This window comes from Rhinolophus ferrumequinum, chromosome 2, assembly GCF_004115265.2.
Source record: "Rhinolophus ferrumequinum isolate MPI-CBG mRhiFer1 chromosome 2, mRhiFer1_v1.p, whole genome shotgun sequence".
Taxonomy (NCBI): domain Eukaryota; kingdom Metazoa; phylum Chordata; class Mammalia; order Chiroptera; family Rhinolophidae; genus Rhinolophus; species Rhinolophus ferrumequinum.
In genome coordinates, this window is record NC_046285.1 from 16317497 (window position 1) to 16324303 (window position 6807).

General features: G+C 33.2%; 1 pseudogene; it reads left to right on the forward strand.

Moving 5' to 3' along the window:
- The first annotated feature begins 1769 nt into the window (after positions 1–1769).
- Positions 1770–2343, forward strand: LOC117037932 (small glutamine-rich tetratricopeptide repeat-containing protein beta-like; annotated as a pseudogene).
- The last annotated feature ends 4464 nt before the right edge of the window (positions 2344–6807 follow it).

Consider the following 6807-nt stretch of genomic DNA (forward strand, 5'->3'; position numbering starts at 1 on the left):
CAAATTATGCATTCCTTTGAATTTTCCTTTACCAATTAAACACCGTAGCTACAAAATAGAATTTACCATAACGTGTAGTAATATTTTTATGCCTGCCTGCATGACAGAATGAGTTCTTTTTGATCAGGGTTAGTGTTCTCCAATATTTTATTTTCAGTGGTATAGACTCAGCATTCAAATAAAATTGAAAAATGAATACAAAGACATTCACTTAAGATTTAACGGAGCATTTTATCCTTGTTTGTCTCTAAGTTTACAATGCTGCTCACTGTATAATGAAAAATTTTATTCTGAAAAATTTATTTTAAATATTTAAGTTACATGAAGCGATTTGGTTTAATAGCAGTGAAAGGGAAAATCATAACACAGTACATTAGACCCAAATAACCCCCAAATCAATAAAACTCTTTATTGCCATAGGAGAGAGTGTAGGGAGATATCTGAATGCTTCAAGGAGTATTTCAAATATCAAGATGAATTCTAATTCATCTTGAATGCTAACTGGCAGGTTAATCCTGATTTAGAGGTGGCAACAGAGACAGTAATTGGAGATGGGCAGTCAAAATCCATGTGGCATTTGGCATTTCCAAGTAATGTTGATTCTTAGTTGCTTAAGGATGTTTTCAGAAATAACAATTGTAAAGAGTAAAAATAAATATGTTGTGTATTTTACTTATCATATATATAATTATCTTTAACATTCAGATGTCAATAAAGGTAGACAAATAAAAAGACATCTCTAAATGTTCCTATTTATATTGATGAGTGGCATTTTTCTGAGAACTGGAGGAAGTAGTCACATATTTTGATATAATTAATTTGTTCTTTGATCAATATTTTGATCACAGACTTCTTAAGTAGCACCAATATAAAGACCATTTGTCTTTTTTTAGTAAAAAGTGGCATGGAAAGAAATCAGTGACAAGATGAAAGAAGATATTCCATAAATTAAAGAATGAGTACATATATATGCCAATAAAGAAAAGGTAAATAAAGAGAAAAAAGCTCATATTGCAGACCAAATACGGCATGATGAGATCACAATTCTCAACTAGTCAAGGTTTTGGGTGTTATATATGTAAGTGCTTTTCTATAAGTTCTCTAAGCATGCAGACATGGTTACTAACAACAAACTATATCAATGTTAAAATTTGGAAGGAGGCGCTAGAAACTTTAAAGATAAATTCACTTTATGGTTCAATTTCTGACTACTAATCAACTTTTACTTTGCTGTTTATTGGAATGGTCTGATTAATGGGTTTTAACAACGAACTTATCTTCAATATACATTCAAGTCCAAGAATTCAACTCCTTTAAAATAAAAACAATTTCGATAGATGTTTTTCGGCAATATTTTTCCAATTTCTGACCAATTTCCAATCCCTTTCTCTATAACATTTTATTGAGTATCTACTTTGTTTCAGATTTACTATGCAGATGTTATGGGTAAAGAACAAAAAAATACATATACAGTTCCCTCAGGAATTCCACAACTTAAATGTGCTTAGCATCAATGACTGCATATTGTTGGTAACTGTATATCAGAGTGACTTTTTCTTTCCTTGGCTATTTTTAAAACATTGTTTTCCTTTTATTAACACAAATAATTGAAACATAAAATAATTTAGTTGAAAATTTGATGAGGTTTAGAACACAGGAAAGATGGCACCCGCCTGTCAGCAGCACAGAGAAAAGACCCCACACGGGGAGAATGGCATCTATCTTCCAGCCCTCATCTTGATGCCACACACCTCAGTTCTGCCCTCCATATGCCTCCAACATGCCAAGTCACCATCCCTCTGACGGAACCCAGGGACTGCTGCTCAGATAACTTAGGTCACTACACAGATGCAATAAAAGATTGTGAAAAAGCAATAGCAATAGATTCAAAGTACAATAAGGCCTATAGAAAAAGGGCTGGCCATTACTGCCATGAATAAATTTGAAGAAATAGTTACAAGTTATCAAAAGGCATTAGATCTTGACCCTGAAAATGATTCCTATAAGTCAAATCTGAAACTAGCAGAAGTTAAGGGAAGTATCCAGTCCTACAAGAACTGGATTGAGCTTTGACATGGCCAGCTTAATAAACAATCCAGCATTCATTAGTATGGCATCAAGTTTAATGCAGAATCCTCAAGTTCAACAGCTAATCTGTTGAATGACAAGTGCCTTTGGGAGACCTGTTGCTGGAGTTGGCGGCCTTACTGACCTGTCTAGCCTCACACAGTGGGACAGCAGTTTGCTCAGCAGATACAGCAATGGAATCCTGAACCTATAGAAAAACTGAAGTGTCACATCCAGAGCAGATCCTTTAGCAGCAGCATCGAAGACCATTCCTGATATGGCCAGGGACCTAGCCCAGAATGCAAATGGTTATAAGTGTTTGCTGTAGATAGGGGCCCAAACCAAAAACAAAATCCCTAACGAATAAATCAGTCTAGACAACAGGTTTATCACAGACTTGATAATGACTTTATCACAGACTTGAATACAATGTGGTTTATCACAGACTTGAATACAATGTGACTCCTTTGTACATGCATGATCTGTAGCCTTAAATGCCAGTACAGCACTGGGCAGGGTACCATTTTCAAATCTTCATCATCATATTTGTACACTAGACTTAATAGCAGAATGTATTTATTGAACAGTAAGGCTGTTTATCGGTGAGTTCCCCAGCTCCAAATTCCCTTAAAGCAAACTTTTTGGAAAGGGAAATGACTAAGAGGAAAGGTTTCTCATGTTGGGTTAGAAATGTACTTGTCACTGAGCAGTATGTCTGCAGAGAAGAGATTTATTATCTAGGTTTAGATTTGATAATGCTAATCAGTAATGAATATATGCCATAGGGGCCAGTGCTATCTTTAATGCTGCTTGTACTAATGGGTGACAGGGAATCCTAGGAGCTGGAGGAAGGCAGCATTTAGTGGAAGGGCTGTTGTTTTGAAAAGAAAAAACAGATGCTGTGAATGTATAAAAAAATGACGGTAGGTAGGATATTCACGTTTTCTGCATAGTTCTTAACTAATCTTGCGTGCAGTTTTGTATTCATAATATTAGCATGGCCAGTATTGTTAAGTACCTAATAAAATACATTTAGGAATCCTTAATGGCACTGGTTACATCAGTTGTATAACTATTTAGTTTAGCTAGCACAATTTCCGCAGTGGTGACCTTACCATGGAAACTCTCAAATATACCTACATTTAAATAAGCCAATGGCTTGGTCAGTAAGTTAAGGATTTTCTAAGTTGTGTTTAGTTATGTGCCCATAAACACTATTTGTTTTTTTAAATTATTTGATAGATTACAAAAAACATCTATCACTAAAAATGTTTGTTCATGTAACTCTCTACTATAATTTGGTTTGGTATGTTGCTTTTATACTTAACCTTAATTTGATGTAACTTAAACCTAATAGAGGGCTTAAAATATATTGAAATTATAACATATATTAGTGGAGAGAAATGGCATTGTTAGTTATTAATAACATGGCTCTAACTATAGCGATGAGTGAGACTGTTCTAATTCCAACTGGAATTCCTTTTGCTTATTAAGTATGAAATCGGTTAAGTTGGGCAGACATGTAATGATTTCAAAAGCACTGTGAGAGAAAACAAAAATATGATAATATTAAATTAGTAACACTGCTGATAATCAGGGCTGTGTATAACTATTTTCAAAAGACTACTTGTTATCTTGAAGTTTTTACCTCAATGTTTCCTTTCTTTCCTTCTGTGAGATTAGATCAGTGGTTCTATAATTTCGCTATAAGAATCATCACCAGAGGAATTTGTTAAAAATGCAGATTCAGGACCATACTTCCAATTTTCATTTAGTAGGTCCTATAATAAGGAATCACCACTTTAAACAGTACACCAGGTGGTTCTGATATATATCCAAAAACTAGTTTAGAGCAGCCCTAGGTTAGAGATTTCTCCTCAGTTAGAACAGCAAATACCTAATCCCCCTGGTCTCAGGCTACAGTGAAGACCAATATGAACCTGTAGTCCTGGCCAAAGAACTAAAGACTTAGGTCTTAGGCCCTCTGAATTAAATTTCCTACATTCCATCTAAACCAACTTAATTTTTCATAAGTTAAATTCAGCTCCTTGTGTTCAAGTGTTGCACAGAATGAAGTACAAATTACATGAAAGTGATGACTGTGGTGAAAAAAAAGGGAAGCTGATACTTAATTAAAAATTAGTCGTTCTTATCCAGTGTTGAATAAGAAAGTTTTTAGAATAACTTTCCTGAGTGCATTAAAAATGCTTTCAGACTGATACAATTGGTAAGGCTCTAGTTCACTGACTAAGAAAATAGAGGAAATACAAATCAGAGGTGAAAGAGGAGATATCACTACAGACCCTGTAGACTTTAAAAGAATCATTAAAAAATATACAACCAACTCGAGGTCCATGTATTTAACAACTTAGACAAAACAAGTTCACTGAAGAAGTAGATATCTTCCAGAAAAGAAACCTACAATCCTGAATGATTTCCATGGGGAATTCTACTAAACACTGAAGGTAAAAATATCAATTCTGTATAATCCCTTCCAGAAAACAGAAGAGGAGGAAACATTTCCCAACTCATCTTATATACCTATTACTCTAATATCAAAATCATACAAATATATTATAAGAAAACAAAACAAAACAAAAAGCACTTTACAACAATGTCTTGATTTGCTAACATATGTTGTGAACGTAGCCATTCTTTTTACAAGAAGTAATGGGAATTGGTGTATTTCTTCCTTTTTACGTTTTTAGTTTGTTTCTTTGATAATATACCATAAGAAATACATTCTAGATGATAGCTGTCCACTTACCTAGATATTCATTGGATTCAAGCCATTTTTGTTCTTCAAGTACCTTCATCAGTTTGGAATCACTGTGTTTCAAGAAAGTTTTGTGGAGACTGATTGTGCTAGCTACTCTTAAAATTATAAGGAATGACTCAAAGATTATTATTGCTTGTCTAGAATAAGAGGACATTAAGGTAAATATACACTTTGTACTTAGGAATAATTGACTTCCATTAACCACATTTCATTGTAGTAGCCAAAGCTGTTATCATACTATTAAACTGAAAATGTAAGTTTTATGCAAATGACATTTTCCTTTAATGTACCAAATTATTTATCTAATTTTTATAATATAGTTCAAGTGGCCCTTTCTAAAATGGCATTATCTAACCTTTACTTAAAGAAAAAACAATATGTGTTTAGGTTATTGCTTATAAAAAAAGATTTTGTAATTAAATCAAATTATATAACACATTTAAGTGACCATTATATGTTGCTTTTTAAATTTGAAATAGAGTAAAATAGAAGGTTCAGTCATGAAAAAAAAAGTTGATGGACTTATTTATTACCTAATAATTTTAATAAAAAGTTTAAAGAACTTTCTTTTAATTATAACATAAGCTTTACCTTATTTTGTTTTTAAACTACAGATTTGAAATGAACATCTAATAATAACTAATACTTTACCTCTCCCAAAGTATTTTTATTTGTATCCTTTCCTAATGCTAAGGTGAATTTTAGATTGACTCTAAATAGATCAATAATGTTTTTACTACTCAATCTCTTTTAAAACAACAAATAAACCTTTAATCCATAAGCGAAAAGTCAATATAATAAAATATTTTCCTCAGCTTACCTAGGGGCAAAAATCTGATAACTGATTTGTTTACTTGTATGTTTGTTTACTTCAGGCATAATCTGTATGCAGTATGGTGTAGGCTTCATATATGCACTATGTATGTAGATTCACTGCTGAAATGAAATGATTTCACTAATATGTGGGATATAAAACTGAAAGTAACAAAGGAGTAAGACAAAGAAACAAAAACTCACAGACACAGACAATAGTGTAGTGGTTACCAGAGGGTGAGGGGTGAGGGGCTGGTAGATGAGGGTAAAAGGGGATCAAATATATGGTGATGGAAGGAGAACTGACTGGGTGGTGAACACACGATGTGATATATGGATGGATTACAGAATTGTACACTTGAAACCTATATAACTTGACTAACCATTGTCACCCTAATAAACTTTAATTTAAAAAAAAGAGATAAATAGGGCAACCACTGTGAAATAGGGTGTGTTTCAGTGCACTAAGATAAATTTTCCAAAGGGTCTGTGGTGCAAATCATATTCCCAGGTTTCTTACCAGGTAATTGAAGCTCAAAATCCTGAAGACATCACTTGAGCACCACTAAGGACCAGCTCGTTAACAGGGATGATGTGATTAAAAGAGCGAAGATCTGGATTACAAGACTTGTACTTCCATACTTGCTCCCTTGCCAAAAGGGCATCCAACTCTGAAATTCATTTAACCTTCCAACTTCTGTTTCCTCCTATAAAAATCATCCCAATATTGCTGATCTCTAACTTTCTTACATGACAAAATTTTTGACTTCTAACTTCTCTCTTTTTTGCTCAAAACTTATGCTCTATTCACTATGTCAAATTTTATATTTATTTTTCTTCTGTTTCTTCTGTTTTTTCCTTCCCATTCTAATCTAAATGCTAACTAACACTTTTTAATTTTTTTATTTTTTTTACTCTTATTTTAGTTTGTCCTTTAATTCATACATATTCTTAGGACAATTTGGAGCATCTATTACAGTTGACTGCAGCTTCACATCTCAGTTTGTTTAATGATTTTCATATATGGAACAGAGAATAAGCCAAAACTCCTTCTGCAACATCTCTCTAATGCATTATGCTAATTATTGAACATTTATTTTTACATACAGAACTACAACATCATCTCTCAGGGAATTCTGACTAGTCTC